The 13,142-nt window shown below is 36.9% G+C and overlaps 1 protein-coding gene across 1 annotated transcript in view; it reads right to left on the minus strand.

Annotated features, from left to right (window-relative positions):
- Positions 1–13,142, minus strand: part of AGBL1 (AGBL carboxypeptidase 1) — a gene marked incomplete at both ends in the record, with an annotated part of 599,032 nt that overhangs the window by 133,938 nt on the left and 451,952 nt on the right. The gene's annotated exons all lie outside the window — the stretch shown is intronic.

A 13,142-nucleotide genomic window follows, 5' to 3' on the forward strand; every position in this document is an offset into this window, starting at 1 on the left:
AGGAACAAACAACAAGCAAATAAATACACGTTTAGAAGAAAATAACTTGAGAAAATAAAGCTCGACAAGACAAACAATTAAACTAATGAATCTAACTTCCTTCCGTTTTCTTCTCAATTGACATCAATTGAAGTTGTCCAGAAAGATGCATATCTGGCCTCTAATCTCCCAATGTGTCGTGATTATTCACAGCCCCTAAAAGAACTTAGAAACCATATTTAACTTGATTTGGGGTTACCAGAGTTTGAAGGCAAAGTTTGAGAAATGTTCCCCGCTACACAACACATCCACGGAGAACAAATTCAATAAATTTCTCTAGGCTCTGGGACCTTCAGTTCTACAAATAATTAAGTTGAGCTCAATCTATCATGCTGGGCATATTACATATGATATTTCTAGCTGGCCCAATAACTCTGGATATTACTGCATCCCAATGAAGAGACTGACACTTAGAAATGGTTAAATAAATGGCCCAAGGTCACATAATTTAGAGTTAGGCTGTTCATCCAGGTCTGTTTCCCTCTGAAAAAAAGCATAAGGCTCTTCCTCCTATCACATTGCTTCTGCCCGCCCTGTCCATATAGATGACACAGAAAGCTTGACATTTACTCAGAGAGCCAGACTATCATTTTCAGAGACATCATCATGGAATATTAGCTCTAGAAATGAGCTTAAAATCATACATCTCCTCATCTGGGAAAAGGGGATGTTCATGTTTGAAAGAATCAAGTCGCTTTACAAAGGTGACACAGATGGTGAGTGAGAACGGTGACTGCAATTCAGAGGGAAGGAAGCTGAGTTGCTGAGTGACAGGTAAGGTCATCCTAAAAGCCAAGGACGACCAGAAATTACCAAGCACAGCCCATTCTCCAGGGAGGCAACCAGAAGTCCTGCTGAGACATTGTTTATTCAATAGGGCTAAGGATCAAGGTACCACAGATAAGGAGGAAGCAGTACAGTACTTCCATCGCCTAGTCCTCCCAACCCCCTACCCTAATCCCTATCGCCACCTCCTGCCGCTCTTGTCTGTCCATACTTCAGCTTGATCAAACTGCACACAGTTCTCTGAGCAATTGTGCCTACTGGTCTTATTTCCAGGACTATCCAAAGCTCTATCCCTTCCCACCTATTCAACAATCAGCCCTGCAGGGAAACTTTCCCTGATCACCAGGCCATTACATTCTGCTCCTATCTGTTGCAATAGCATCCTGGGACAACCTTCATCAGAGTTCTTCAACTCTTCAACCTTTTTAGATTTTTTTAAAAATTTCTTTTTATTTCTCTTACATTTGCAGTTAGACTGTAAGCTTCCCGGAGGCAGAAACAGTTTCTTTGTTACCATCAAAACCTTAATATAGTAACTGTGTCAGAGTTAGTATTCAGTAAATAATTTGGAGTGAAAAAAAATGTACTAGATTTAAATGTAGAATCACATACGTTTTCTGTTTAAAGAAAAAACGCTATTTTCAATAAACCTTGGAGGTTCAGCCTCCTCCTTTCACCACTTTTTCATCTCATGTTTCTGAAATTATCTTTAAATATTAGTTTCCTGCTGCTTGCTAGCCCCTCTTACAGCTCACTGGAAACTGAAAATCATTAGATTAATCATTTATCCCGATTTCACCATTAACATATTTTGACTTGAGAAATGGGAGGGTTTTTGCATCTACCTCTCTGACTTTTTTGTTCTTTTCTTGCTTTCCACCCCCCACTTCCTCTTTTTAATAGCAATGACATCTAGAAATACGGTTTCTGCCTGACGACCAAGGATGAAGGTAAAATACAAAGCAGATTTTTGGAAAGAAGCAAATAACAATGGAAAGAAGCCAGTGTCCCAGACTTTCTCCTGAGCTTATTTGCTGAGTTTAAATGAATTTCTTTTCTCAAATCAAGGTACTTGCAGGCACAAAATCCCAGAGCCTCAGGATTTTCTTTAACTGCTCTGTGATTCTCTTTGCCTTGACCTGGATTCTCATCAACACTGGAGATTTCTTTTTTCTTTGTAACATCAAAAGTAATGAAATCAGTGAAGGCCCCTTAAAAGCATTTCTGTTTGTAGAAATGAAAATGCAAGCATTATATGTGTGCAATAGCCAGCAATTCCATGCAACTCTCTCTACCTCTTCTTTCCGTATGTTCCACAAAGACCAAGTCCAAGAGCAATGTCCACATGGAAAAGACTCAGAAGTTACCAAACAGCAGATATACTGTTCTAGATTACAGTTCTTCAAAAAATAGGAAAGAAAAAGTTTTGTGTTGCAATCAGAATGAGCCTGAGTGTTGGTTAAGGGGATCAAGTCTCAACTCCCAGCTCTGCCACCAGATATGGGGTTGGGGGCCCCTTTGAGAGTCAATATTGTCATATGCAGAAGAATATAAGTATAACCTATCTCCCAGGACTATTTTGAGGGTTAAATTAAATGATCTCTATTTTAGATATCTCCATGGAGAAATACCTACATAACTCTATCATCACCCTTGTCTATGTCCATGTCATGTCCACACCTATATACACATGCACGTCTCCATCTATAGCTGTATCTACATCCTCATCCACATCTACAATACTCAGGGACACATAGCACCACTTGGACTATGTTCATTAGTTCCTTATCTCATCCTAATATTTTTCCTTATGAATAATAATCAGAGAGCTATATGCAGGTCGATTGGAGGGGAGTAGAATCTTGGCTAGGAACCCCAAACCAGAGGTTGTGGTTAGTTTTAAGTTCAAGTCGACTTGAGCACTTTTAATGGTGGAAGCAATGAGACTGAAGAGAAAAGAAGTTATCTAAGGAAAAAATGCAAGGATATAACAATATAAATTGCTGAATGGACTATTTAATATACCAAGCAGGCCATTAAATAGTACCAAGAGGAGGATGGCATCTAAGATTGACTAGGTACATGGATTTGGAGAGAAATTGGGCCAATGTGAGACTTAGGCAAGCTCTTAGTTGGGGATAAATTTTGTTTGTTTCACAGTGGTGGAGACAACAATGCATTCCTTTGGTATATGTAGATTGTATGAACTTGGGAAACCCATATATGTGTATTTGTATTCAGCGCTCTGTGCGTGGCTATGATTTTGAGAGTATCTCTGTGTGTGCCTATGGCTTCTGCAGTTCCTAGATCTCGGCAATTGTAGATTATTACAATATGTACTACACCTAACTTGAGTGCTTTTCCTTTTAAAGCAAATACATTTTCTTCCAATCTCCAAATCAATTTGGCATTTTGTGTTAATAATATCAGAGATGCATGCAGTCAGGGGAACTGCTGCCACTCTTCCTGGGGATTTGTTTTAAGCATTTGAAGAGGAAATGCACCCCATCTTATTATCTACTGTAGCATTTCTGAAATGACAGCTGCTCCCTCTATGTGGAGAGAATTAGCAGATGGACAGCTATGACTGGTTGGCAATAAATTCAGTGCCTCTAATTTCTGAAAAGGGGTCATCCCTCAAATAGAGTTTGAAGTCCTGCTTTGCTTACAAGGAGAATAAAATGGTGAGCATTGCTATTTTTTTCCCCACTGAAAATTGCAAACTTACAGAGCAGGGGAAAAAAGCACTTCCTTTTGGTTTTCACAGGGGTAAGTCATTTGATCCAAATAGTCCTCATTTCTTAGAAGAAAAGCTTTGGTTTAACTACAGTCTAGTTTAAGATAAAGCTTAGATGCACAAAGCATGCCAGGTCTAAGGTGACCAACCATCCAGTTTGTCCTGGAATGTTGCAGTTACAGCCCTGAAATTCCTATATTTCCCAAGAAACCCCTCAATTCCTGGTGAACGGAGGGGTTTCAAAGGTAGGATCCCTGACCACAGTTGGGTTTGATTGTTTTAATTGACTTTGAATGTTTTAGTTGGGGTACACTCTCCCCACCTCAGGCACCTTCACTCCCTATTTTTACCTCTGAGTGTTTTATGTACATATTATGAGCCTGCTTTTTCTAGGTATTTGCAGCCCGTGTCTAGGATGTCTCTCTAACCATTAAACCTGCAGGTTTTGGTAGGACAAATTCCTTCCCTTAAAAAAAAAAAAAGGTTTTTCATTTCCTGAAATATAAAAAAATCTCAGTCAAAATTATAAAAAATGAATCAGAAGGGCCAGTCCTAAGAGGTCACTGAATAAAAGCCACCAACTTCATGGTAACCTAAGGATACCCTTAAAGGTCAGACAGTCTAAAGGGAAATGATGTCACTGTAAACCAGTCTCTTAAGACTAAGTGTGGATTTTATGTATCTGCTAAGAACAGGGCTTATCCTGACCAGAGAATGGGAAATAAACCATATAACCAAAGGCCTTGACAAGCACACCCTGACCTACCAGGACCCCTGAAACAAAGAAAGAACCATAAGTCAGAGGAAGAAAGAGGAAAAGTGAGTTGTTTCCTGAAAGATCATCTATAAAGCTGCAGTCAGACAATAAAATGATTCAAAAATCTCCCATCCATCCGTGCCTGATAAAAGGAGAGATGGGGCCCATCAGACTGAATGAGTGATGCCAGGCTTGCTGATACAAGTGCCTGAGGCACAGCAAGTTCTGAAGTCTAAAGAGAGGTAGCGTGCTTGAGACTTAGTAAGTGCGTCACCACGCACTGCACATCCTATTAACAGGAGGTGGCATGGATGCAGGAGGAGACTATCAAGGTAAAGAGATGCATGGAAGAACACGACAGAACAGCACGGGCCACTATGGGCCAGACACTGCACCCAAAGCTTTCCAAATAAAGATCACTTGGATCAGGAAAGGGAGGAAAGAGGGAGAAACAAAAGGCAGTTTCATCTTAAGGCCACAGTTGTTAATACAACTCAAACGATCAGGGTTACCAGAGACATATTATTAAGTTCAAAATATTTTTGTCATGCAAAATGCTCAGAGAGGCAATAATCTAGGGAGAAGGGGAATAGAAGAGATCAAACCCAGGGGTCCCTCAACCCCTCCAAGAACCCAGCAATGTGACACCAGAGGACTGGTCACCCCAGAGCTCAGGTAGAGGAAAGCTGAGGTCTTTAAAAGATGGGCCCGGAGAACTGACCAGGGTTCAAATGTCAACTTTGTTAAATAAATTATCCAGAGCTGACATTTGAACCTAGGTTAGTTCAAACCTAAACTAGTCATTTTCATGCCCTTGTTCCTCAAAGTATGGTCACAAACCCACAGCATTAGCCTCATTCAGGGGCTTGTTAGATAAGTAGAAACCTGGGTCCCAGCCCAGAATCTGCATTTTAACAAGAGCTCGAGGGAATCTGTACGCACATTTAGTGACCCCTCCTACGCTGTTGGTGGGAATGTAAATTGGTACAGACACTACGGACACCAGTAGAGGTTCCGTAAGAAACTAAAAATAGAGTTACCTAATGATCCAGCAATCCCACTCCTGGGCACATATCTGGAGAAAACCATAATTAGAAAAGATACATGCACCGCTATGTTCATAGCAGCACTACTTACAACAGCCAAGACATGGAAACAACCTAAATGTCCATCAGCAGGTGAATAGATAAAGAAGATGTGGTACATATGTACAATGGAATATAACTCAGCCATAAAAAAGAATGAAATAATGCCATTTGCAGCAACATGGACAGACCTAGATAATTATGATACTAAGTGAAGTAAGTCAGACGGAGAAAGGCAAATATCATATGATATCACTTATATGTGGAATCTAAAAAATGATACAAATGAACTTATTTATGAAATAGAAACAGGTTCATGGACTTAGAAAACAAAGTTATGGTTACCAAAGGGGAAAGGTTGGGGAAAGGGATAAATTAGGAGTTTGGGATTAACATACACACACTACTATATATAAAATAGATAATCAACAAGGACCTACTGTATAGCACAGGGAACTCTACTCGAAGAATCTGAAAAAGAATAGATACATATATATGTATAACTGAATCACTTTGCTGTACACCTGAAAGTAACTCAACATTGTAAATCACCTATACTCCAATATAAATTTATTTTAAAAAGCCAACAGCAATAAACAAAAAGAAAGTGCCTTATACTATACTTTAAGGAAAGAAAGAAAATTAACACTTACATAGGAACATGTACTTTATAAAGGACTTTATTGCCACCACACTTCCAAGAACCTAGAACATATGCTATTTAGAATCACTAGCATCTGACCTACAGCAGCGCTAGCTCCAAATGTTTGAAGAGACATCCCCCCTACCTTCCCACCTCATTTTCCCCACTATTAGTCTTTTCCATGTTTTGATTTGAAAACCAATATAGCGTTAAGATGAAAATGTGTTTTCTCCAAGTTATTTTGACAAGTCTGGTTTCATAATACCATTCAAACATCCAATGGAACAATTCAAAAGATAACAAGGTGAGGACAAGCTGAAATCAGGTCAGACCGGATTAAGGGGTGGGCAAATATAGGTGAGCCCTACACTATCACTTGTATAAATCAGGAATATGTAACCAGTTAATTCACATTTCTACATAGCACTTGATCCCATATACAACTGACTCAATAAAAATAGGTATCACTCCCACTGAAACAGTTAATACTCTAAGGTTAAAGTTTCTAAAGCTATGTCTTGAGACCTTTGTCTGTGCCAACAATTCTGAGACCAGCCAGGGTGTCAGTAATCACTTGAGGTCACCTATTGCAACTGGCTGACATTTTGGACCACATAATATTATTTACCAGATATGAGTAAGAATAATTTATTTAATTTATGAAATTTTAAATACATTAATAATCTTCACAAAAAGTTGTCAGAATGGGAAATTATAAAAAGCATTTCCAAAAACCAAGAACTAATGATTATCTCCACAATGTTAAAAAATTAAAAAATAATCTTTTGAAAAAATCCAACACTCATTCCTGAGAAAGACAATCAGAAAATAGGAATTGGTGGATACTTTCTGTGTCATACGTATGTGTTTAAAAAGTATGCATTGGGCTTCCCTGGTGGCGCAGTGGTTGAGAGTCCCCCTGCCGATGCAAGGGACACGGGTTCGTGCCCCGGGCCGGGAAGATCCCACATGCCGCGGAGCAGCTGGGCCCGTGAGCCATGGCTGCTGAGCCTGTGCTCCGCAACGGGAGAGGCCACAGCAGTGAGAGGCCCGCGTACCGCAAAAAAAAAAAAAAAAAAAAAAAAGTATGCATCAATTCTGCTTCTACATATATATATGAATATAATAACATATTTTTTATATTATGACCTAGAAAACCAATGATTAACTCAAATAATTCAGTAAGGTAACAGGATATAATATTACAATACAGAAGAAAATGCTCATATAAGAGAGTGGTTGAATAATTTGGTGCATTTAAAAAATGAAGTATTGTGCAGCTATTAAATGAAGAGGAAGGTATCTATGAACTAATATGGAATGGTGATTTTCATGGTATAAAGTTAAATGATAAAAAGTTATGTAAAATATAAAAGCATAGTTAAGAATGAAGGAGACATAAGACAATACACATACATCTATTCGTTTGTGCAAAAAATACAAGATAAATCAGAAACTAATAAGATTGATTACTTACAGAAGGCAGATGGAAATAGGATATAAAGTATGGATGAATGGGAATGGTGTAGGAGGAATAAAGGGCAAGTGACACCTCTCTGATCATACATTTCTGTATTGTTCCAACTTTCAGAATCATGTTAATGTATCATATACTTATATGAATAAATAAATATAATGAGAAAACCAGGAATAGAACTCCAAATGGATTAGTTACAAATAAACTCTATGGCAAATAAATAACACTTATGGAAGTAGGAAGGAAATAACTGACTCAAGTAACTTTAGAAAAAAATATTGTTGCTATATACTCTAAAGCTAAAGACAAAAACAATAGTACACAAGTGTGTTTTTCACAGCAGTATTCAATTCTGAGCTACCAATTCTAAGACTGCTTTGGATGTATTCTAGAACTGAGTAAACAAGTAAGTTAATTATGAGTAATAACAATCAGTTTTCTCATAGTCACAAAAAGGAGTTATAAATAAAGAATTAACCCTGTGGTGTTGTACTGGAATCAGAAGTATCAGCATGAACTCATGGTTTCACATAGAGAGACAGGTAGATAAAGAAATAGATACAAAAGTATGTGTATTGTGTGTGTGTGTGTGTGTGTGTGTGTGTGTTCATGCATTTATTTCCTAGCTCCGTCTACTAGAAGAACCTAGAAACAATAACCTCCTAGTAGCAATGAACATATAAAATGCTCAGATCACATTTTCTAAGTATCATTATTTAATCAAAGAAATCAGGGCTTCTTGAAGTAATGCCTGGGTGAGGAAAGAAGAATATAAGTCTAGGGCTTCCCTGGTGGCGCAGTAGTTGAGAGTCTGCCTGCCGATGCAGAGGACACGGGTTCGTGCCCCGGTCTGGGAAGATCCCACATGCCGCGGAGCGGCTGGGCCCGTGAGCCATGGCCACTGAGCCTGCGCGTCCGGAGCCTGTGCTCCGCAACGGGAGAGGCCACAACAGTGAGAGGCCCGCGTACCAAAAAGAATATAAGTCTAGAATGTATTATGATGCCTGAAATTTTAAAAGTACTCAAAAATAATGGGAACATGTTGAAATGACAGAGGAATCAATTTTAAGGGAATCCCAATGACCAAATGTGGTAAGATTTGAACAATAAAATCAATAATAATAAAAGTAATAATAATATATTATTATCCATTAATAAAGTAAATATTTATAAGTTTGTACTGATATAAATAAATAAAGGAATAGCTCTTCATTTGAGTAGAATTCCAATTAGTAAATACAGAAGGAGTGAAGGAAAATAAAGTTATTATTTGGTAAATATCATAATAGCAATTGTTGCAAGCAAGAATCATCAATGGATGCTAAAATTAGTGGGTGAAAGTATTATAAGTAACAGAATATTTACATAGACTTGGAATATCTCCCCATAAGATACTTCTTAATTTCAAAGGGAAAAAAATACCAAATTTATGGTGAAGAAACACAGCAGATACTGCTGTAATCAACTGATCAAAGATAACATCACCATTAGAAATACATAGCAACGTCAAATATCCAATGATACGGTGCACTGAGAAGGGCAGAGCATCACCTATGTGATGCTTTCACCAAAAATACAGGATATGAATTTACTCATCAGACAAACACAAATTAAGGTGTATTCTCCAAATAACAGACCAGAACTCATAAAACATGTCCAGATCAAGAAAAAAAAAAAAGGATGAGAAGCTCTTCTAGATTGGAGTAGATTAAGAAGACATGAATACTAAATGCATTGTTATGATTGGGGAAAGGGACTTTATTGGCACAATTGGCGAAATATGAATAATGTCTGTAGAGTAGTTAATACTAGTGTCTTGATGTTATTTTCATCATTATACTGTGGATATGAGAGACGTTAGCATCTGGGGAAGATGGGTAAAAACTATACAGGGTTTTTTGGTACAATTATTAGAACTATTCAGACAGATGCCCATTATTTCAAAATAAACACTTAAAAGATTTTTAAAAGTTAAAATTTTAAAAGGGAAGAAGTTCTATACTTCATGAAAAAAAATACATGTAACAATTTTAAAAACTCAGAAATGAGGTAACTCAATAAACAGTTAGAAAAAGAAAATATAATTTTGTAAATGAAACCTAGACTAGAAAGAATATGAGTGAATCAATACAAATCATGCCTTATGAGAAAAATGTGAAAAGAAAAAGTTTTAATCCTAAGGAAACAGAGATGAAAAGGATTTAAGAGAAAATGACACATAATGACACACTGAAGATAGGCAAACAGTGACCAATGTAATACGAGCAGGTAAGAAAGAAAACAAAGCTAAGGATCAGAACAAATACTATACTAAAAATACTAAAAAACCTATACTGAGAAAACTCACATAAAATAATCAAAAAGTAAAACTACATATTGAAATAATTTATTATGTGTCTGAGATACATAATCTTGATCCAGAATCAACATCAAGACATAACCTAGTAATATTACTGGATATTAAAGAAAAAAAAAAACTCATTGGGGAGCTAGGCAATAAAAGCAGGGGACTTAAAAAGGGAAAATTAGGTTATCCCTTTTTGACAGCAATGCATCAGAAGAAAATTGAATAGTGATATTCAAAGAATTAAATAAGACATTTAAGGAAAGAAAATATGAGACAGAGATGTTTGTATCCAACAAAACTGATCTTCAAATACAAAGAGGGACAGACACATTGTTATTAATATTCAAGAACCCAGGGAATATGATTCCCATGATCCTGTCCTGAGAAATATATTAGACAACAAACTCCGATAACCAAAACGACCAGAGAGATATGGACATTTTCAATTTTTGTAAAGTAACCTGTGGATACCAATGCCACAGAATTTGTTTTACATGATTATAATAGTTCACTCCACCAGAAGTTCATCCCTTTGAAGATAAGATTGGGTCTTATCACATCTCTGAGTCTCTAGAACCCGGAAGAGCACCTGGCCTACAGAAATTATTTAATGAATGTATATTAATGTGAATAAAATGTAATTTAAATTGAATTTCTAATGTCCTAAATAAAGTATGCTTAAATAAATGTTTATTAAAGCAAAATCAATTGCAAAGCAAAACAGTTTTAAGACCTTCAAATGCTTTCTGACACCACAAAAGCAAAAACACATTGTTCCCAGTGTTTATTTTTATCTTAGTTGTCATGTCTGTGATGTTAAATAAAATGAATACTTATATTTCATTTAATATTGAAAGATCCCATCACTACATGAAAAACAAATAAGGTCCACCTCATCTTTTTACACCAGGCCAGATGATTATAAAAGCTGTTTTTTCTCCTCATCACCATCATAACTAACATTCATTGAGTGCCAGTCTTTTGGTAACTGCTTCTATGCATTATCTCCACTAATCTTCACAATAACCCTACAGGCATTTGTTATTATAACTGCCACTTTGCAGATGAGGAAATAGAAGTTTAGAGAGGTTAAGTAATTTGTCTAAATTAGCACGAGTAGATTAGCTTCTGAATCCAGAGCAGACTGCATAATACAGAAGCAGGTTACTTACAAGATGCCTAAAAGTCTTAACCACCATACAGACATATCAACCCAATGTCCTCAAGGGATGAAAGATGGGGAAGAAACCTACAGAAATGGATGACCTTTGCCTCCCATACCTACATGAACCAGTGTGTCTCAGCTTCCATCTGATTTGCACATTGAACTTTAGAGTCAAACTTTGAAGAAAGGATTACAACGTTTAATATGTTCATAATTGATGGCCTGTGAGTCCAGTGCCATTACTCGACCTAGCCTTAGAAGTCTTTTGACAATTTAGTCTCCAGTTTTCTCATATGTAAAATTAATACTCCCCTGCATACTTGACCAGTTGGTGTAAGGTATAAAATTATATTCAGAAGACAAAAGCATTGTATAAAAACATATATTAGTAATTAATTCACCATATATTTATTGTTACAACATCTACTGTGTGTCAGATACTATTCTTATCCTGAGGAATAGAGCAGTGAACAAGCCCTACTAGGAATCTGCATTCTGGGGATTATCATCGCATGGTAATTAAAGACAGACATATGCCCATTTTGTTTGTTAATTTTTCAGCACCAACTCAGCACAGTGACCAGCACATGGTAGGCAAATAATTCATCATGATCCAAGGAACTCTCCATTCTACTGCTGAAAAATATTTCTTCTCTGGGCAGCCAATATCTAAATTAAAACTGCAACTTTTTTTTTAAACTGTTAATTCAACAGATTTAATTATGGGATATTGATTTTTCCTGATCATCTCTGTCTTGGTAGGGGTCTCCATACTGCTACAGTCTAAAAATCTCTGTACTTTCCTTCTTAGAGAGAAACATTTGATGAAAAAATTCCATGTAAAGCTCAAAACCATTAACATTGAGAAAAATTTTTTAAATTCTTTTTCTAAAATTGCAATGTGAGTTTCATTCTCTTATCCTTAATGCGAGAGTTGGTAAGTTTACAGCTGCGATCTCCCAAAGAAGCCCAGAAATTAGGGACCTTTATTGGACTGTAACACCAAATAACACCCCATGTTTCTCTTCCTGAATGGAATAAAATCATAGCTCTTTACTTGTTCCCTTTTTCTATGCCTCTGAGGCTTCTTTCATATTAAGGTAATTTTTCTTTATGGACCAGAAGGTATACTGGACATTTACAATTCCTTGGTGTTCTGTAAGCCAAAAGATTTCTCTAGAGAGTAAAACTCTTCCCTTTCCAGCTAACTATTAGAGGTAGCAAGAAAAGCGATTCTCTGCTTTCTCCAGAGGATGTCAATGTGTTTAATTCTGGTGTATAATAAAATCCAGATGAGTCTCTTGGGGAAAGAAACAGAGATGTAGAAAAATAATTTCTGCTGATTGGGAGTTTCAGTAGTTAGGAAACATTCACCTCATCCCCTGAAAGCAATACTGACTGCCAGTACCATCCTAGATAAAGGAATGAAGGATACCATCCAGGAAATCTGGTGTTTCTTCTTCTTGAAGTCCTCGCAGGAGAAAGTAAAAAGATAGGAATGATACCACTTACAGTGCTGAAGAGAAAGTCAGAAAACTGAGTTTTAGTCTTGGCTTTGATACTTGCTTTCATATGATCTTAGACAAGCTCCTTAATTTTGTTGAATCAGAGTTGTCATTTGTTTAAAACAAATTAGGACACATGATATTTAGCCAAGGAAACTCTCCTTTAAAAATCCATTACTCTAAGTAAAGACTTCTAAGAAAAGGGAAAGAGAGAAAAAGAGATACACAAGAGGAGAGGAGGGTAGAGAGGAGAGCTATATGGTTTTACTCTTTGAAACAGATTCCTAAGGAGAAAAATTGTCCAAGATTTATCACCTAATACATGGATAGGAGCAATTGCCTCCACAATGGCTTTCTTATCTTCTTTTTCTCATAACATTTCTCTCCCAACTTGACATAATTCCAAACTGATATTCAAATTCTTCCAGTGGCTTACCATTACCTACAAGAGGATGTATAAACTACTCTGGCATTCAAGATCTTCTACAAACTGGTCTCGGTTCACCAATCCAACTCTTGGTGAGCATTCCTGTTTGCATCATCAGCAAATACTGTCCTGAACTTTTACTTAACTAAACTACATACTTAGATTATAAATCAT

The sequence above is a fragment of the Hyperoodon ampullatus genome (assembly GCF_949752795.1).
Source record: "Hyperoodon ampullatus genome assembly, chromosome: 3".
In the NCBI taxonomy this organism is placed as follows: domain Eukaryota; kingdom Metazoa; phylum Chordata; class Mammalia; order Artiodactyla; family Ziphiidae; genus Hyperoodon; species Hyperoodon ampullatus.